The 21,427-nt window shown below is 48.5% G+C and overlaps 1 long non-coding RNA gene across 1 annotated transcript; it reads left to right on the top strand.

The window, feature by feature from the left end:
* Positions 1-4,155: 4,155 nt before the first annotated feature.
* Positions 4,156-10,767, top strand: LOC133230144 (uncharacterized). Its single transcript, XR_009730762.1, has 3 exons — positions 4,156-8,870; positions 9,387-9,482; positions 10,297-10,767. It is a non-coding gene; the product is annotated as an uncharacterized LOC133230144 (long non-coding RNA).
* The last annotated feature ends 10,660 nt before the right edge of the window (positions 10,768-21,427 follow it).

The raw sequence follows: 21,427 nt of genomic DNA on the forward strand, positions 1-21,427 counted from the left end.
TCAAGACTCTTAGTAAGGGTGTGATACTGTGATTTATATGAAGAAATATGTTATTTGGTCCTGTTTCCTGCACAGAGCTCCTAAAACTCTTGGAATCTCCCAAGAAATAAGAGCAATAAAGATGCCTCGTTATGTTAGTGAGGGCGGAGGCTGGTTGCCAGGAGAACCACCGCCCCAACCCCCATCCCCATCCCTAACCTCCAAGGAGGGCAGAGAGTGTGGAGATGGAGTGCAGTCTCCAAAGGTCAATGAATGAATCAACCTAGCCTATGTGATGAAGCCTCCATAAAAACCCAGAAGGTTGGGGTTCAGAGAGCAAGCACATGGCAATTTGGGGAGAGTGGTGTGCCTGGAGAGGGTTTGGAAGTCTCCTGCCCTTTCTCAACGCTGCCCTGTGCGTCTCTTCTGTCTGACTGTTCCTGTATTTTATCCTTTTATAATAAATCTGTAATCTAGTAAGTAAACTCTTTTTTCTGAGTTTTTTGAGCCACTCCAGCAAATTAATGGATCCAAAGCAGGGATTCATTGGAACCTCTGACCTACAGCCAGTCAAGAGCAAGCTGGGCTGTGATTGGCATCTCAAGTGTGATGTGAAGCAGCCTTGGAGGATGGAGACCTTAACCTATGGGATCTGATGCAGCATCAGGAATTATGGGACACATGCCTGGTGTCAGAATGTTGCTTGATTATGTGGGAAACACCTGGGCTTCCCCAGTGGCTCAGCGGTAAAGAATCCGCTTGCAGTACAGGAGCCGCAGGACTTGCAGGTTCGATCCCTGGGTCAGGAAGATCCCCTGGAGGAGGGCATGGCAACCCACTCCAGTATTCATGCCTGGAAAAGCCCATGGACAGAGGAGACTGGCAAGCTACAGTCCTTGGGGTCGCAAAGAATCAGACACGACTAAAGTGACTTAGCATGCATGTACATATGGGAAGCCCCCACGCCCATTGGATTTGGGCACAGAATTGTAACGGGCTGCTCTGCCACCCACTTGGCCTTCCCTCCATCGTGGTGGCAGCATGGCTGCAGTAGTCTCTGGCATCATGTCTATTGACTTAAAAAAATGCACAACACGAGAGTTGCGAGTTAAGTTTTATTTGGGGCAAAATGAGGCCTGCAGCCCAGGAGACAGCACCTCAGATAGCTCTGAGAGACTGCTCCAAAGAATCCAGGAACCTGTCAGTATATATATGATTTTGGTGAAGAGGTGCTGTGCTTAGTTGCTCAGTCGTGTCTGACTCTTTGCGACCCCACAGACTATAACCTGCCAGGCTCCTCTGTCCATGGAATTCTCCAGGCAAGAACACTCCTGTGGGTTGCCATGCCCTCCTCCAGCGGATCTTCCTAACTCAGGAACAGAACCCAGGTCTCCTGTGCTGCAGGCAGATTCTTTACCATCTGAGCCACCAGGGAAGTCCAAGAATACTGAAGTGGGTAGACTGTCCTCTCTCCAGGGGCTCTTCCTGACCCAGGAACTGAACCCGGGTCTCCTGCATTGCAGGTGGATTCTTTACCAGTGAGCCACCAAGAGAAGAGGGAGTACATGCAATCAAGCACACATTTTTCCAGAAAGTTTCTACTTGTCTTATGAAGCTTTTCCTAGGCATGAGGAGCAGTCTTCACCATGAAGGATTTTGGTACATCTCTAGAATGTATTTCCCAAAGATATAAGAATTGGTCTCATAAAATCAGCTCCTGAAAATACCTATCTGAAGTCCCCCCTGCCCCACCCACCCACCCCAAGGAGCACGGAGTGCCTCATTTCTGTCGTCCACCCTGAACTCCTTTCAGGGTGGGGTGGGGGTTGAAAATCAGCAGCCGCAGCAGCACGATTTAATCCAGGTGAAGGTTTGGTCAGGACGATGTCATTTTCCTGTGACTTAGCCTTAGGAGAACTGAAAGAAATGAGTATCTGCCTGCCCATTGCTGGAGAAGGAGGGAGCTGGTCATTCTCCGGTCTCTTTGAATCCATCCTCCGCCGTGCTCCCAGCTTCATGCCCTTGGAGGCTGATGCCCACAGATTTCATCATCAGGCTCTGCCCTTGGCATCTGAGTGGGTTCAGCCTGTGGGAGGCACCAGGAAGAGACAGGAGGGAGCAGGGAGAGAAATGGGGCTTTTCTTCCTTCCACTCCATCCCTGCCAGGCCCCGTGTACCCTGACTGCCATCTCCTACTGAAGGCCAAGGGCAGGAAGACACTGCCTTTGGTGGCCTCCTGAGGTACTGGTTCCACCTTTTGTATTTAGATCTACAGTCCAGTTTTAAGTGGCTTTTCCTCCTGCTTTTTATTTTGAAAGTTTTCAAATCTACTGAAAAGTTTAGAATAACTTAATAAACACTCGTGCCCTTCAGCTAGATTCCCCAGTGGTTAATGTTATATCACATTTTCCTTATGTCTTTCAATATATGGATATAGATATAAATAGATGGAGATGTACATATAGACAGATAATGCATTGAGCTGTGCAATTTTGGATTCTGCTGAACAATTTGAATGTTCTAGACATCTTAACATTTCACTCCTAAACACTTTGGTATGTGTCTCCTAAGGATAAAGACATTAACACACCCCTTAGATGTTAGCTAACACGTTAGTTAATGAATTAACTAACATTAATTCCATAATATCTTCCAGTTATTTATCTTTTCCTTAAAAAAATACTTTTTTGATAATCCTTTCATTTAATAGTGCTTTGCAGCTGATAAAGCACTTCCACTAACATTATTTCATTTCATACCCACAGTCCCGTCTGAAGCAACTGTTATCATCGCCATCTTAGAGGCAAAAATAAATAAATAAGAATCAGAGAGGCTAATGACCAAAGGTCACACAGCATGAGTGGGATTCAAGTGTAGCCTTCCAACTCCAAATTCCACACACTTGCCATGACATTATACCTCATTTTGGACAGAGTTTAGAAAAAGTCAGTTTTTCTAGAATTTATGCCCCAAAACATTTCCCTTATTCCCTCCCCTCAAAAAACCTCCTCATTCACTAAAAATAATGAGGATGCCTTTCTCCAGCTTCAAATAGCGATACTTTAAATATGCTGGTTATCCACCCTGGCCTCTGCTTGATATGGAAAAAACGTTAGGCAACACGTTTGAACACTGCATTTAATTTAAGCTAGCGTGATTGATTACATAGTATTTCTTAACTGCATTATGCTTGATTCACCCCTTCCTTCCCTGGGCACGGGGTGAAAGAAAGCTTCTCTCCTGGATGAGGAGAGCCTGATTTACACTGCTCAAGAAGCAGGGCAGGGCACGTGTCCTTGACACCCAGCCAAGACAGAATCTCAGACTCCCTGCTACCAGATCGCTTCCTGAGGACCTCTCCAGTCAGGCCTTTTCTCTCCTTTGTGATTGTCACTGCACTGCTCTAAGCCACCTTACCTCCAGCTGGGAGACAGCAGCAGCCCCTCACCTCGTCTACCCTCCATCTCCTTTCCCCTCCCCACCCCTCCGCTCCCAGGCTCACCAGTGATGTCTGCTACCCTGAGAAGAAAGCATAAAGCCTGCGCTGTCCCGCCTCCTGGCTTGGGCTCCCACTGACCTCGCTGCCTTGTCTCCTACCACGCACCACTCCCCACCCCTAGTTCATGCCAGGCCAGCCTTGTTTACCTCAAACAAGCCTGCCCAAGGTCTGTCCACCTGCTTTTTTCTCTCTGCCTGCAATGCATCCCCATTTCCACCTCCAGCTGCCCAATTGTGCATCCCTCAAACCTCACCCTTCAACCTTAGTTTAAAGACCCAGCTCTAAGCCCCACAGCTAGATCCACACCCAGATGCCTGCATCACATCCTCTGCTTTTCCTGCATGTATCCTGCCATCTTCAGGTAATAGGTGTCCAACAAATTGGTCAATGATCAGATCCTCCCAATTTCTCTCGAGAAAGTAGTGAGGTCCATGGGACAAATTGAGAGAGTAGCATTTACATATATTCACTACCATGTGTAAAATAGATAGCTAGTGGGAAGTCATTGTATAACACAGGGAGATCAGATCAATGCTCTTTGACAACAGAGAGGAGTGGGTTGGGGGCTGATAGGAAGAAGGCTCAAGAGGGAGCGTGTATATATATATATATATATATATATATATATATATATGTGTGTGTGTGTGTGTGTGTGTATATATAAATAAATTTATTTATAGCTGATTACTGTTTTTGTATGGCAGAAGCCAACACAACATTGTAAAGCAGTTATCTTCCAATTAAAAGTATAAGAAAGAGGGGCTTCCCTGGTGGTCCAGTGGGTAAGAATCTGCCTTGCAATGCAAGAGACAGCGGTTCAGTCCTTGGTCTGGGAAGATCACCCACGCCACAACTGCTGAGCCTGAGCTCTAGAGTCCGGGAGCCACAACTCCTCAAGCCCGTGTGCCTAGAGCCTGTGCTCTGCAACAAGAGACGCCACCGCAACGAGAAGCCCATGCACCGCAACTAGAGAGCAGCCCCCACTAGAGACAGCACAACAATGAAGACCCAGAACAACCAAAGATTAAAAAATTAATAAATCTTTGGAAAAACAGTGGTGAGACCCAGGGAGCAGACGTAATACCTAAAGTTGGTATCAGAGCCCAGGTGAGCCCCAGCCTTTCTCACCCAAAGCCAGGGCCCTCGCTGCCTGGGAAGGAGTCCCTCCTGCTGTATCCCAGCTCCTTCTGGGAGCGGTCCATTTGCCCTGCCATCATCACAGGGCACGCCCCACTGGAGGGGGATGGGAACCCTCCTCACCATCTCTTCGCATCTGCTCTTCAAATCACAGATGTTCATTCATGCACTCGTTCAGTCCCTTTATTATTCCCGTTCACTTATTCACCAGATATTTATTGAGCGTAATTATATGTGTGATACTGGGCTATTCATAGGGATACAGGGGTAAGCAAAACAGACTGCTGCCCTCGGGGAGTCACCATGTAGACAGACCAAACTGCATGAACAGTGGGTGTTAAGTGGTGGCCAGAGGGAGGTGCAGGAAGGAATCTAGAAGGCAGAGCAACAGAGGAACAGCGGTTCCCACCCAGCATCAACCCTCCTTCTCTCCTAACAGAACTCTGGCCATTGCGTTCAGCAGTCCACCCCCTCGAACATCCCCTAAGCCTCTGGAGAAACCACCTCAACCCCCAGGCCCCAGGGTGGACCTGACTGGCCCAAGGGTAAGTCTACCCCCTTGCCAGGGACAGGCTCGGGAAGCAGCATGTGACCTACATCAGGCCAATGAGACAAAGATCATCCTGCTAGGGAAGACAGGGACCTAGGAAAGTGTCCCAGCTTTAAAGAGAAAGGCCCAAGAAGAGATGCTGGCTCCAAGTGCCACAGCCTCCTGTTCCCAGCCTGAGGGTGAAGCCAGCCCCGTGCCTGGCTGAGCAGAGAGGTGGAAGAACCAGGTGCATGGTGCTAATGAATTGTGAGGGTCCTGGAGCCCTCTGATTTCCTGTCCACGTGAGATTTCCTTTTTTTTTTTTTTAATAGTCCATCTAAAGTACCAAAACTGACACAGAGATATGGGCCGTATCTATCAGTACTCCCTCATTGTCCTGTCCCTAAGTGCTATCACAGTGCCTGGAGCACAGGAAAGACTCCATAAACAGACACAGGAAATGGGTGGCATGTGCAAAGTCAGACTTCTTGGAGCAGACAAGGCTTCCCATGCAAGTGCCAAGTATGAAGTGCTCCTGGGGGTCCCCTGTGGGGGAAGCAGAAGTAGGCAAGAAAGTGGGGAGGGGAAGAACAGGAGCAGGATCAAAGCTGGGGGCAGTTTCCAGCTGATACCTCAGGGAACTTGACCCAGGGAGCTGGGCTTTCCTAAGCCCACTCCTCAGTCTCTGCCTGGGGACCACTCCAGGGGGACAGAAAACTCAGTGCCTTCAGCTCTCAACTCTCACAGTTAAAGTTGTTCCAGAAGCACAAGAGTGGCACCTGCTGACCACTGGAGGCAAGCGTACAGCGAAGCTAGCCGAAGGGTATGCAGAAGTGATGAAAGGGATTGAAGAGGGTCTGGATATGGTCCAGCAATGGGGGCCACAGGGTAGATAAATGAACAGGCCTAGAGCATGTCCACGACTGAGCCTCAAACAGCAAAACTGAGGCAGCTTTCTGGTCTACAAATGCTCCCACCATATCCCTCCTCTAGCCAGAGGGGTCTTTTCCTGCTGCCCACACAAGGATGGCTAACAGAAGCCCCCAACTCTTATTAAGATTCTCTTTGCAAAACATCAAAAGCCAGATCATAATTTGATGATGAAATATTGATTATGCATCTGTATTTGTATGCAGAGGTCTACAGTGTGTAGATAGAACACCCACACTGTAATATCTTCTATTTAAGTCAATATGAAGATGGATGTTCCCCCCAGGCTGGTTTTGATAAAATACTTGTGTCGATACAAAGAGACATTAATGCCAATGCAAATCAATACCCGCTTATTGGTTTGGGTCGCTTCTTCTTCACGCAGCAGCCGCCCCCAAGAGGGGCTCCAAACACCAGCAGCTCCCAGCCCTGTTTGCATATTTCTTCATTTACACCATGTGAGTGGGAAATGTCAGGGGAATGTGGAATGGCAGGGGGCTGCCCACGCCTGCTCCTGAATTGAATCGGGAAGGAAATGAAAATAAAAGCAAACACAACCTGTAAACAAATCTGGGAGATGCTTTATTACTGTCATTAGCAATGTGCTTATCCTGTCTCCCTTTCAAAAAGAGTAATATCAAAACAGCAGAGGAGCCAAGAATCATCTCATCCTTGCCAGGTTCTCAGCATACAAAAGGAACTAGGTCTCATCTTAACTGTGGACACTTGCTGTGTCTGCCCGCCCAGCACTTGTTGTCACCTGAAACTCCATGTATTTACTACTTTCTAAAAATCTCACTTATTCACTGCCTTCGCCAACCATAAAGTGAGGTTCCCAAAGGGCTGAGTTTTTAATTTGCTTTATTTCCAATGTGTAGATGTTGAATTGATTTCTTTCTGCTTCATTCATTCACCCAACAAATTGAGCAACTGCTATATGACATGACTCTACTAGATCCTTGGTGAAAAAAATATTGTCCCTGATGAAAAAATTTTGGTGAATGAAACAGACATTCCAGTGGGCTAGAGGACAATGAGATAGTAACTACCATGTGGAGTAAGTGAGAAGGCACTCATTGCTATGGAGCAGGCAGAGGATGAGCAAGGTAAGGACTGCGAATGCTAGGGAGAGGCAGTCCAGTTTTAAATCGGGTGGTCAGGTGCAGCCTCAGAAGGTAAATCTGAGCAAAGCTTTGTGGGAGGTAAAGCTTCCCTGGTAGCTGAGATGGTAAAGAATCTGCCTGCAATGCAGAAGACCCAGATTCGATCCCTGGGTCAGAAAGATCTCCTGGAGAATGGAATGGCTAACCACTCCAGTACTCTTGCCTAGAGAATTCCTAGGCAATCCTGGACAGAGGAGCCTGGCAGGCTACAGTCCATGGGGTCACACAGAGTCGGACACAACTGAGCAACTGCCACTTTGTGGGAGGTAAAGGAATGTTATGCACAGCTGTGAAGCAGAGAAGGAAGGGATTTCTGGGCACTTGGAATAGTGCAAATATCCAAAGGCAAGAGTATGCCTGGCTGATTTAAGGAACATGAAAAAGGGGGTGGCAGAAATGGATTGAGCAATATTTGGACAGCTGAACTAGATGGAGGATGTTAAGGCTTCTAGGGGCCACCTTGCCCTAACAGCTGCCACATGGGGAGACCCCATGAAAAGAATCATACAGAGTCCCCTGGATCCAGCCATGCCTGAAGCAACCCCTACTCAACATCTTTTCTGTGCCTGAACCAATATATTCCTTTTAAAAGTCACTTGTAACTGAAAGAGTCCTGATAAAACATTCTGAAACCAAGTGCCTAGGACGCTTGAGTTGCTGTGCCAACAGTGGGTCTCAAAGATACCGGTGGGCTGGCTCAGGGGCAGTGGGAAATCCCACCTAGGGGAGTGAGGCCTGGGAGCCGTCTGTGCAGGGGAGGCCTGGACTCCTGACAAGTGAGAAGGAATCTTTCAAATTTGCAATTTTCAAGTGTCAGAAGGATGCGGTGCCGCTCCTCTGACACTCTGCACGTTAGGCAGATTCTCCCCATTTCCATCAACACGTCTAGTGTGCGAGATGCAGCCTTTGCACCCCCATGACCCGGAACCCACAACTGAGAATGAGAACGCCAGGTGTTGGTTTGTCCAGCAAGGTACATTCAAAGGACCAGACAGGCCCTTCTTCCTCAATTACCAAAGTGGACGCAGTACTTTCAAAGGATTCTATTCAGTTCAGCAGGCGCTTTGAACAGCTTCAAGATGCTGGGGAGTCAGAGAAACACACAGCTTGGTCTGTCCCCTTAGAAGGTAATCTAGTGGGTGAGGGGCCCTTTAATTTACTTCATTCACATGTAGTGGCTTATTCGCTAAGTTGTGTCTGACTCTTTGCAATCCCATGGGCTGTAACCTGCCAGGCTCCTCTGTCCATAGGATTTTCCAGGCAAAAATACTGAAGTGGGTTGTCATTTCCTTCTCCAGGGGATCTTCCCAATCCAGGGATCGAACACAGGTCTCTTGCACTGCAGGCAGATTCTTTACCAACTGAGCTACCAGGGATATTCCATGCTAAAGGCAAAACAGGGGGTGCTGGGGTAGAAACTCCCCAAACAGGGGAAGGACAGACATTTGCAGATGATACTGGTGTGTGATCACCCTACCATTATTCATTCATCAGAAGTGAAGTGCTTCCTGTGAACCCAGCACTCTTGGGCATTAAGGATACAGCAAAACAAGATGAGCAAGATCCCCGCCCGAGTGGAGGATGAAGATAACAAAGTGAAACTAACTTTTTAAAGAAAGGCTTTCTGAAACTGGTAAGTGCAGCAAGAAGAATGTACCAGGAAAATATATTCCAATAGAGAGACACTGGGCAGTGTGGACAAGAGGGAGAAGGCTGAGCTGAGCTGAGCCCACATGCTGGGAAGGAGCCAGTCTGCCAGGGTGCAGGGCAAGTGCTGTAGGCAGAAGGAATGGTGGGTGCAAAGGCCGGAGCAGAAGCAGGCTTGGCACACCTGAGGACCAGAGGCCAGGTTGTGTGACCCGAGCTTAGCTGGCGATGAGGAGAGATGGGAGATGAGGTCAGGGTGAATGGGGGCTGATCATGAGGAGTTCGAGTTTTATTCTAAGTGCCAGCACCCTTATTGCAGGGTGATATTGGCATATTCCCACTCAGATAGATAAATTAACATTCTCACCTTGGCAGGTCATTTGGGTAGGAACAAGAAATGTACCCAGCAGTGCAGAAAGAAGAGGAGGGTTCTATAATTTCTCAAGATACAGACAATAGTCCTTTGTATTGTTGTTGGGTTTGGTTTTGTTTTTGTTTTTAGGAGAAGAAAGCCTGCAAATAAACAGAACCCAAGACTGAAATTAAGGGGCCACAATAGAGGAGAGAAACACACAACGCCCATCATAAAATGAACCAGGTAGGAGCAGTTCATCCCCGGCAGAGGCCATGGGAGGGAGAGGGTGGCCTGGAAGGACATGGGGACGCTGAGCGCTGGAGGTAGGAGAGTCGTGCCTGGTCTGGGAGGCAGCAGCCCGGGTTGGGGGCAGAGTGAACTGGCCAGGAAGATCGGGGCAATGGCTGGGATTGAGAGCAAGAGAGGAGACCAGGCTGCTGGCAGCAGATTTAAAAGTTAAATGGCTGCTGTGGGTCTTGTGTAGCCCTCTGGGCTTCTCTCCTTCTTGTGGAGCTTTTTCCTGGACCCAGGGGAAGTCTCACCAGGCTTCTGCTCAGCATGTGGGCTGTGGCAGTGGCAGGCGGCAGGAAGGGTGAGGTCCCAGGCTCACAGAAGATCACACATCTAGTCCTCCCCAACAGCTGCTGTGTTCTCGGCAGTTGGAAAAACATAAAAGACGTTCATTTTTCTGTAGCAGCTACAGTGATGAGCAGAGAGAAGTGACTGGAAAGGTCAGACCGGGCCTCCACCTACTCAGCTCATAAACCAGGGGAGCAACCGAGCCCTGAGACCTTGGGAGGAGAGCAGATGCTCTGCTGTTCTGAGACTGCAGAGCCAGAGGCAAGATCAGACCACCCTGGGGGATGACTCCTCCTGCGCCGGGTCCCTGGCCCCCTGGCTGAGCTTTCTGAACAGGGCAGGCTAAGAGGAGCTGTGGCTCTAGAGTTCAAGGGCCAGGTGCCTTAGAAAGGCAGGATAGGGTTGTGGTCAAGAGAATGGGCTTTGATGTCAGAATGACATCAGTTCAAATACAGAATGACTGTCATCCTAACTTGAGGTGGCACCATTGAGGCTGAAACCCACTGATACTACAAAAGGAAGCCAGCCACATGAAGAAGGAACCAATGTTTCCCCATACTAAGAGAAGCTTCACTGAAGCCCACCAAGCAGGTAAGAACTGCAGCAACTTAAGTATCTCAAGGGGTTCCCTGTTAGCAGGTCAAGTGGAGGGCAGAACCCAAAGGTAAAGCATTGGTGGGTTGCTTCCAGCACGACCTGGGACAGAAGGGGTCTCCATTCCTGAAAGGGCCTGAACAAAACCTCCCAGAAGTTATATCCCAACAGCCATCATAGTTTGAAGACAATGCCATTAAAATTACAGATTCCCTAACTCTAGTTTTATACCCACCAAACATCCTTCTTATTTAAAATCAGCTTCCTATGTTGTGTGCAAGAGAGTGTTGACAGAAAGGGAGGCAACTGTTTTCCTTGGCAAGCATGTTTTCATTAATAAACCAGTTTTCCAATCTTTCTCTGTGTGTGTGTGTGTCACTTGCTACATCCTTTGTGAAGGGAGTAGTATGGTTGTACATTCCATATCCCAGATGTGCATTAAACTAAATGCCAAGGGATGTCCCTACAGTTCAGATCCCCAAGGTACATGCTGCTTCTCCACAACAGCTTCCTCTCCTTCCTCTTCTCCCAGGCCATTCTGCTCCCTGCTCCAGGTATATCAGAGCTCAACAGAATCAGGTCAGGGCTTGAAGGATCCTGAGAGCCCACTGAAAGCAATGACTCCTGCACTGAGGTTCACAGAAGTAGCATTGGGTTCCATGAATTCCTGGCAAAAATTCAGAAAACCTAAGGGAATCCACACATTAGCCGATAATGAGGCCACACAGACTAACTAAAGCATCAGCCACCTCATTAAACGGGGAAGCTTAATACTGTTTTTATTGCACAATCACTTCTAAATGTCTTTTATTAATAAAATTGGGGAAATGAATTAGTTATTCCTTAATAGGCACAGTGTGTTTAGTTGACAAAATCTTTACAAAGAAGAGGATCCATGAGTGGTGAGAATACTAAAAGGTGTCCTTTTGCAATGTGGTTGGAAAAAACCAAGTTGCCACCAACCACCCCCCGCCACCCCACTTTACAAATGAAGAAACTACAGGAACAACAACAAAAAAACTTTCCCTCAAATTTCTATTTCCATTAAATGTTAGAAAATTCTGTAACTCTTTGTAGCCTATAGCAGCTAGAATCATGAGAGACAGTCTCTTTAGAATCTGGTCACTTTTCTCCTCTTAATCCACTCAAACTCAGTGAATGATAGAGCTGACCCTTGAAGTCGGGATTCACCTAAGTGTGAACTGTCCTCAGCTCACCTGCTGTTCTTGGTGAGAGGGGAGGGAGGAGATGAGATGGTTCAATGATTTTTAAGTGGGGAGGGAAGGGATATAAAACGACACCCCTACTGCACCAGTGGTTTCTCCACGTTATTTAATCTTCACAACACTCTCATGAGGAAAGTATAGTTTTCCATTTTACAGATAAGGAAATTAACATTTGGAGAGGTTAAAAGACTTTCCAAGGGAACAAATATTTAGAAGTAAAGCCCAGTTCTCAGGTTTAAGTCCAGGGTGATTCGGTGGCAAGGCTCTTTAAACCCCACTGGATTCAACACCAGGGACAGAGGCAGAGCCCCTAGAGTCTTCCCCGGGAAAGGACTGGGGACAGAGAGGGTGAGAAGATGGGTGCTGAGTCCCAGGGACGAGCTCTAACTACAGACGTGTGTGAACTATAGGAAGGGGACCAGGGCCAAGGAAAGAGTCATCATCGTAATCTCTTCACATCTGCATCAAACTGCTCTTCTTAGAACCATTTTCTGTTCTCCTGCCAACCACTTAAGCTAGGAAAAGCATTGTCACCTGTAAGATGGCAAAACCAATACAATATTGTAAAGTAATTAGCCTCCAATTAAAATAAATAAATTTATATTTAAAAAAATTAAAAAGATGCCATTCCCAGACTGTCACCCAGAGATTTTATAAAACACAGATGGATCCACGCATGGAAAAAAATCCAATTGTTAAATAACGGTAACAGATCAACCCCAAATTCCCAGTGACTTAACACAACCTAGCTTGTGTACAGCCCCAAACAGGAATTCCTGATAGCCATGAAGCTCACTTCCCAGAGCAATTCTGGTACCCAGGGTCCTTCCTCCTCATGGCTCTGCCACCTTACAACACAGCTTCTAAAGTTCCCACGTTTATCTGCATCAAGCCAAAAGGAAAAACCATGAAGAATACCTAGGGAGATTTTCATAAGCTGAGTCTGGAAGTGGTACACATCACTTCTGCTCACATTCTATTCATCAGAACCAAGCTCATGGCCTCACCAATCTACAAGAGGTTATAGGGGGTGTGGTCCAGCTGTGAGTACAGGAAGATGAGGAGATGAGTCTTGATTAACACAGAGCAGTTTCTCATTTCTGTGCTAAGTTGAGAAGCTGTCCAAATCACATGATTCTTAATGCTATCTGAGAGCTTGAGAATGGGAATAAACCAAGAACCAACCATGTAAAACATCTTGACTCCAGGGCTTGTGCTGGATAAATTCCACATGTGGATAATCTTGGAATCCCCTGCTGGGCATCTTGTACCCTCAATGGTATAAAGGCAGGAGAAATGATCACAACTAGAGCTTTTAGATCAGACCAGTCAGCCCTAAAGGAAATCAGTCCTGAATATTCACTGGAAGAACTGATGCTGAAGCTGAAGCTCCAGTACTTTGGCCACCTGATGCGAAGAAGTGACTCTTTGGAAAAGACCTTGATACAGGGAAAGATTGAAGGCAGGAGGAGAAGTGGACGATGACAGAGGATGAGATGGTTGGATGGTATCATCGACTTGATGGACATGAGTTTGAGCAAGCTCCAGGACTTGGTGATTGGCAGGGAAGCTTGGTGTGCTGCAGTCCATGGGGTCGCCAAGAGTCGGACATGACTAAGCAACTGAACTGAACTGAGAGCTGTTAGATCATTAGATTACCTAGGAAGATATGTATATCTACATATAGATAGATAGATAATCAATCTATACTTCTGGAGATTCTAATTCAACTACCTGGTGTGGACCTGGGAATGTGTTTTTAACCACAGAGGGTGTGTCAGGACTCTTTCTGTTACCAATGTCAGGAATCCAACACACATGCTCTTAAGCAAGAAAGGAAATGCGTTGGTCCATGTAACCTTGCAGGGGTAGGACTACTCTGAGTCATAACTGGATGTAGTCTCAAACAGCCTCACTGGGACACCCCAGCCCTCCGTCTCTCAACTGATCTTCTCAGTAGAAGATTCATTTTCAGGCAATCTCCCCTCATGGGTCAAGATGGCCACCAGCAGCTCTGGGCATACTGTTTTTTTTATCTACATCTCCAAGAGAACTGCTCTTTCTCAGGAAAAGTTCTATCGTTTATCCCTTTGGCACTAATTGTTCTGGCTTGGGTCCCATGTCTGTCCCTAAACAAGTCATGTGACCTGAAAGATGGTAATCCTCTGACTGTCCAGCATGAGCATGGGTCATGAGCCTGGGTCATGAGCCCGACCTGACCAATCCATACCACACACAGGGTGGTTCCCCAAGGACAACCAGGGTTCTATACCCAGAAGGGACATGGGGGATGGGTGCTGGGCAAGCAGCAGCAACAGAGACTCTCATGACTAGGCTAGAGGGGCTCTAAGAGATGTCAGAGCCCTGAGCTTCAGGCTCCCCACAGGTCTTTGGGAAGGTCCTCAGAACTAGAGAGGGGTCTCTGCTCACCAAGCTGCCTGGTGCATTCTGCACCCACCCCAGATCCTGTTGAGGTCTCTATACATTGAACACATGGACCTGGGACCACCCTCTAGCCTTCCTTTTTCAGAAGGACAGGGGTATACTTGGCCCTTTCACCCAGACACTCTCAGCAGCCCTGCCTCAAAAGGCCTGGCCCTCTTCCCAGGACCAAGTGTTTGGATGCCAATGGCACCAAGGACTTTAGTTGGTGGTAACTTAAAACAGGTTCATGACCTGAGGCCTCTGGGCAACAGAGAACCCATGAACCCCTAAAACTGAAATTAACACTCAAGTGTATGTACATGATATACATGTATGCATCTCTCCACCTGGGGAAGAAAAAATTGAGAATTTCCATCAGGTTACCCAGAGAGACTAATCCTAAAAAGACTGAGAACCACCATTCTCAACTGTGGCTTCTCTGGGCGTCTGCTTCAGGTATTTAATGGTGAAGTCTCATGTCCCATAATACACTTGTTGGAGATGCAGGGAGCTTCTCCAAGCTGTTGGCATGGGCCAACTTGAAACACTCTTTGATCAGTGTTTCCCAAAACAGGTTCCTTGGAAGATAGATTATTGTGATCTTGTGTCTAGTGAGAGAAACACAAACATTTCATATTCAAATCAGTTGGGGAAATGCTAGGTTAAATGAGACTAAACAGGCTTCTTTTCTGCAGGACTTCTCAAGAGACTAAAATTCCAATGTTTTGTGACTCCTCAGAAGCCGTTATGGTAGGCAGTGTTTCCCAAACTTATATAACACAAGCACGATCTTGAATGAGGATTTTGCTTTTTTTTTTTTTTTGCAGCATCCTGTAAAAACATGCCCCTAAACATGAACTCAGGGGTTATCCATTTGGGGACCTCCCTGGTCCCCAGGGATGTGTGTTTGTGGTGTGACTTTGAGTTTCTGCTGCTATGAAGAGAACTGGCAGCAAGCATCCAAAAGCTTCAAAGAGAGGGTGGTATTTAGAAGTCATTCTCTGTTCTTTTCCTGAGTCAGAACAAAAAAGATGCCAGCATGTTTGAGAGATCCCTGGCATCTCTGGATGCCTGTGAGCCATGTAGTGTCAAGAAGAGCAAGGGATGGGAGTCGGCACGCCTGGGGAGGGCTCCTGGCTATCACTAACTGGCTGTGCAATTCAGGCATGGATTTAACCCCGCTGAGCTCAGTCTATGACCTGTAAAGGTGTTTGATGCGAGGATCGGATGAGCTCGTGTAGGGAATGCATAGTGTTTGGCACTCAGGAATGCTCACCCATAGGTAACCAAGGTGGAAGTCTGTTTGAAACCTGCAGGGCTTCCTTTGACTGTCCTGCCACAGCTGCAGGAAATGTCCCAATGATCTTTACCTACCTTCTCCTCTTGCCTTAACCTTCTCCCCCTTGCTCTTGACAGCTCCCCATTTTCTCCCGTTCAGGCTCCTTGGCTGCTGCCCATGCGTGCATGCTAAGTTGCTTCAGTCATGTCCAGCTCTTTGTGACTCTATGGACTGTAGCCCACCAGGCTCCTCTGTCCAGGGGATTCTCCAGGCAAGAATACTGGAGTGGGTTGCCATGCCCTCCTCCAGGGGATCTTCCCAACCCATGGCAGGCGGGTTCTACCTCTAAACCCTGCTGTCCCTTTTCCCTGCCCTCTTGTGGCAGTTGAGGGGGTAGCAGTGGGACCATGACCTCTGAGACTGGCTCCCTCCCACCTCCCCCGGCAACTCCACTGGCACAGTCCTGGGCCAACACACCGCATGGAAATGGATGCAGAGTCCCCCGCCGTTGGCTGACACTCAGGCTGCACTTAAGGTCACCCTTCGTGATGTGTCACGGAGAGCGAACAAATCCGCACCGTGTCTGTTCTATCGGAGCTTGTTTCTATCTGCATCTGTCATCGCTGATTGCATTTGAATGGGTTTAGTCTCTATTTTAAATAAAAGATTTATGCCTTAGCTGTCAGAGCCGGCCTTTATTTGAAAATTTAATCTTGTTTCTAGGAGTCTAGATTAACTTATTAGATTTAGGCGTCCCTCGTGTGTCTCTGAGCGAAAAGGAGAAGATTCTCCTTTGCACACAGCCCTCCACATGCCATGCAGTGGAAGCCAAGAGCTGGGTGGGCTTCACCATCCAGCGAACGAGGCAGGACGGGGGCCTCTGTCTGGACAGCTTTATTTGGTATCCTTATGTCCAGGGAGTGTTCTTCTGGGTTCATAAGTCTCTGGACCAGCTCCCCAAACATTAACTAGGAAGCCTGTGTTCCTAGTTCCTTGCAGGTGCAAGCGTCCTCCACCAAACTTGCCCTTTCTCCAGAGTTTTCTGGAAGCCCCGGCAGAGACCCCCAGTGGGAGACCGACAAGTCCACCTTAGCCGTGCCAAGGAGTTCCAAGTTTCCTTCACATCTGTGTTGTATCTCCTGCCCTCTCAGAGCGCTCACCCAACTGACTAGACCCCAGGGTCAGAAGACCTGGGTGTGACCTTGGGCAGTCACCCAACTTGCCTGACCTCATCTGAAAGGTGGAGGTAATGTTAATGCCCATTCCATAGGGCTGCTTTGTCACTGATTGGGAAAATAGTGGGCAAGCGGGGAGAACCCTTAAGAGTTGCTTTCTCTGAGCTTGTAGCTACTTCGGTAGGTATGGGGTGGGACACACATCTACCTCCTTTGCAAGCGAAAATGTGGCTGCTCCGAAGGACAGAAGTGTCTGCTTGGGGTCACAGCAAAGTTAGGGGTAAAGCTGGGCCAGAACCAGGAGTTCTGATCCCACCCAGTGCCGTGGGCTCTTCCCTCCTCCCCACCCCCACCCCCACCCCCATCTCTGTCTTTCTCTCTCCCCCTCCCCTTCTTTCCTTCTCTCCTTGTCTCTCTCTGCAATGGATGGAATTGTGCCCCCTAGAATTCCTAGGCTAAAACCCTAAGCCCCAGTGTGACTATTTGCAGAGAGGGTCTCTAGGAGGTAATTAGGTTAAATGAGGTCATAAGGGTGGGGCCCTAATCTCATAGGACTGGTTGCCTTACAGGAAAAGCCACCTCTCTCTCTGCCCCGCCTCACACCACCGCGTGCATACACTAAGGAAGGCCTTGTGAGCACACAGTCAGATGGCAGCAGCCTGCAAACCAAGATAAGAGGCGTCAGAAGGAAACCTACCTTGCTGGCACCTTGACCTTGGACTTGCCAGCCTCCAGCACTGTGGAAAATTTCTTTGTCAAGCCACCCAGTGTTTCGTTATGGCAGCCGAAAGAGACTAACATACTCTCTCTGCCTCTACAGACGTCTCTCTGTTTTTCTGTGTCTGTCTCTGTCTCTCTGCTCGCTCCCTCCCCGCAGTCCCTGACTTTCCCACAGCACTTTCGCCCTCTGCTGGTCAGTCTCGGCTTAGCAGGCAAGGTCCGGGCCTCAGAGAGGGTCTGTCTCATCCAGGGCAGCGTCTTCCCACCCTCCCCGCAACACACACGGCACACACTCCCCAGGATGAGAGTCGGCTGGCATCTCACCACCCCTTCGTTTGCCCGCCCTCACACCCAGTAACCCAACACACCGTAATCCCTGATACACGAGCAAACAGTTTGTTCTAAGCTCCTGAGTCAGGGCCACAACTGACCCATCTCTTTACCAACCCTCATGCCCACCTACTCACTCACTGCCCGGCACACAGTAGGTGCTCACTAAATGTTCCTTGAATGACTAAGGGAAGACACTCACTTACGGGGATTTCATGAGTTCTTGTATTTGGGGTGGCGGGGGAGGCTCTGACTGAGGAAGGGAGCGTCTCTTCCTCCCGGTGGGGCCCCCCGTGTGCACACTGCACATGGTGTCTGGGTGGTGCCCATGCTCACTCCCTGCACACAGCGCCAAGCAGTGCCCGCCCGGGCTGCAGGTGACGGATGGGGAGCCCCGACTCCTGCCTCGTTAAGTGGCCTCCCACCCAGCTCCACCAGCCAACCTGGAGCAGGGGACATGCATCTCTTGGTTTGTCACTCGGCAAAACAACTCAGAGGGAAGGAAGATGAAGCGACTGTCTCCATAATTCAGCCCCCTCAGCCTGGGAAGGAACTGTATCTGAGGTGGCTAATTAAGATGAATCTATCCAAGGGGAGAGGAAACCCCAGCTTCAGCTTTCTAGCTTAAAGGCTGCTCCATCACTCTGGTTCCTAAATCAGCCGTGGGAGGCAGGGGTGGGAGGTGAGGGAGTTTCCTGGCCCAGTGTGCTCAGCCAGGCTCCTTTCGTCCCCATCAGTCCAGGATGAAGGTGAAGAGAATGAGGAACTCACCTGGGGCACAAGATTTCAGGGGGCGCCACGAGCAGGATCATACAGGGTGAGTGTCAGCCATCCTTCCCTTTGCCTCTGGCTCTCCTGCAGCTCAGCACTGTGCTGCTCCTGATCTCGTCTTTCACTTTTTGATAGTTTATTCATTGCAGACATTTTTTTGCATGCATTTTGATTTTTTTTTTAAATAATGAAAGTGGGGACTTAGATATCTGTATATCCGTGTTCTTAGCAGCATTATCCACAATAGCCAAAGAATAGAAAACAACCCAGGTGTCCACTGATGGATGAGGGGATATATGAAGTGTGGCATATCCATAATGGAATTGTATTCAGCCTTTAAAAGGGGAGGAGATTCTGACACGTGCTGCAGCACGGAAGAACCGTCAGGACATTTTGCTAAGTGAAATGAGCCGGTCACAAAAAGTGAAGTGCTGCATGATTCCGCTTACATGAAGTTCTTAGAGTAGTCAAATTTAGAGAGACAGAAGGTAGTGTTATCCCTGGGGCTGGGGAGAGCGGGGACTGGGAGGTCAGTGTTTAGAGGATACTGGCTTTCATCTGGGGAAGAGGAGAACATTCTACAGATGGATGAAGGTGATGCTTGCTCAACAGTGTGACTATACTTAATGCCACTGAACTGAACACATAAAATAGTTAAAATGGTAAATTTTTTATATTTTACTACAATAAAAATACTGCATTAATATAATTGTTGAGTTTTTTTTTTTTTTTTTGACACCCTTTTAAATGTTATGCCTGAATTAAGTACTTCCTGCCTTGTCCGACCCTGAATTCCTCACATTGTCCCTATCTTACTCATGGTAGAAAGAGTCTGAGGGATGTTAGAGGTCTTCCGAAGGTTAGTGAGAAAATTCCAAGCGAGCCAGGAACTTGAAAGCCAAGGGCCCAGCTCCCAGCTAAGGATACAGGCCAATACAGTTTCCCGTGCCTGCCCACCCCCAAGACGCTTCCAGGGAGCTCTGTCAACACCACTGTCCTTCTGGAGTCAGTTGTTCCTTGGGTGGAGTCTTATCCCACAAATAAAGGCCTCAGGGGACCCAGAGATGCTGTTGCTCAGCCCCAACCCACCCCTCCTCTTGAGAAGACCCTTCTCCCAACAGCTGCAACTCTCTGCTCCTTTGTAGGGAAATCTCTAGGACTGCGGTCAGGCTCCTTTTCACATTCTCTAGCTGCAACAGTGGGTGCTACTTTCCTTCCAACATCCATCCCCTCTCCTTCTTCAGTAACAGAACCCAAATGTAGCTGGCACATGTTGCCTGGAATAAAACCTTCATTTCTGAGCTTTCCTTTCTAGCTGGGGGTACCCACAGGCCTTGATGCACCCCTTTTCTTCTCCTTTCCTCCTTTATGTTGGCTGGAAAGATGGGCTTGATGGCTGGAGCCTGTGTTGCTATGTTGGAGGATGGAGACGCACAGGATAGAAGGCAGCTAGGCCCCTGACATAGGGAAGGCCAGAGCAGCCCTGGCCCACCCACCTGCGCCCTTCTGTGAGGTTCAGGTCCCAGCAAGACACAGACCATGTGAGCTCACCCAGCCTCCCCCTCCACAGAGGCAAGGCCTCTCTCTGTGTAGATCACTTCCAGCCCCTCCTGGTCATTTCTGAAACATTTCCTAATAAATTACTTTCTTGGGAGTCTTGGGTGCAGAGTCTATTTCTGGAAACCCAACCTATGACTTCCCTCCCTCTTCATTTGATCTTTCACAGCCTGCGTGGGGTCCAGTTGGGCTGTAGTCCAGCTGGGTCCAAGAGTCATTCTGGACCATTCACCACATACTTTCTTTAAGTGAGAGGAACTTCTAGCAAGCTTAAGCCACTGCTGTGGGAACTTGGGCTAGTCTCTTGGCCCCTCTGGCTTTAGGCTTCCCCTCTGTGAAATGCAGATAAAGCTCAATGGGAAAATAGACGTGAATGAATTTTGTAAACTTGTAAGAGATATGGACTGAATGCCTGTGTCCCCCACCCCACCAAGTCCATGCTGAAATGGACTTGAAAATGGACTTTCCTTCAACTTGTAGGTTGAAATCCTAACCCTCAGTGTGATCGTATTAGGAGGTAGGGCCCTTAGAGAGGGAATTAGATCATGATGGGATTCGTGTCCTTGTCTGAAGAGCACAAGAGACGCTTGTGTTCCTCCTCCCTCTGCTCCCGGCCACGTGAAGACATAGCAAGAAGACAGCCATCTGCAAACCAGGAAGAGGGTCTCATCAGAGCCCCACCATGCTGACACCCTGATCCCAGAATTCCCAGCTTCCAGATCCCTGAGAAATAAATCTCTGTTCTTCAAGCCACTCGGTCTGTGATATTCCTGTTATAGCAGCTGGAGCTAAGATTTACTTACTGAATTATCTGATGGATGACCAGTCCTATGAATAACCAAGAGTTCCCCCAAATCAATGATGACCCCCAAGCCCCAGATGTTTTTATCCAGGAATTCTGGCTGAGAAATTAAGTCCCTCTGATGTTGCTGTAGGGAATGTGACCTGAATGTCCCTTATTCCAAGGCTGTGGGGATGGGCTCATGCCCTTCATACCATCATCACACACTGTCACTCCCCAGACCCCTCAACCCCACCCTGGCACCGCCTTGGCCCTCAGCCTCCCAGACACCCTGCACCTGCCCCAGTCTGCTGACTGTACAGCTGTGTCTCCTGTGGGCTAGGCAGTGACAGGGCCATGGGACAGGCTCCCACGGCAGCACTCTCAGCAGGAACACAGGTCCCAACCCCAGGCTGGGGATGGGGAGAGGGCAGAGGGCACTGGAAGGACAGATGCAGAACGGGAGGGGAGCAGGACCGACTTCAAAGAGCGGAAACAGGCAGCTCCTTCCTAAGCCATGAGCAGAGATAAAAGCACTCATGAGTTATGTGGGCCAACACTTCATAGTTTCCAAAGAGCTTTCTCATCCATTATGTCTCTTACTCCCAGCGAGAACAAAACGGTTCAGAGAAGGCAGAGATCTCTCCCACAGTCACATAGCAGCCAGAGACAGTGCATCGACCCACTTTAAATAGCCCTCAGAATTTGGAGAACATCCCAGATGCTTGGGCTTTGGGCAACAGATCTGGGGG

Source organism: Bos javanicus, chromosome 18 (assembly GCF_032452875.1).
Source record: "Bos javanicus breed banteng chromosome 18, ARS-OSU_banteng_1.0, whole genome shotgun sequence".
Taxonomy (NCBI): Eukaryota; Metazoa; Chordata; class Mammalia; order Artiodactyla; family Bovidae; genus Bos; species Bos javanicus.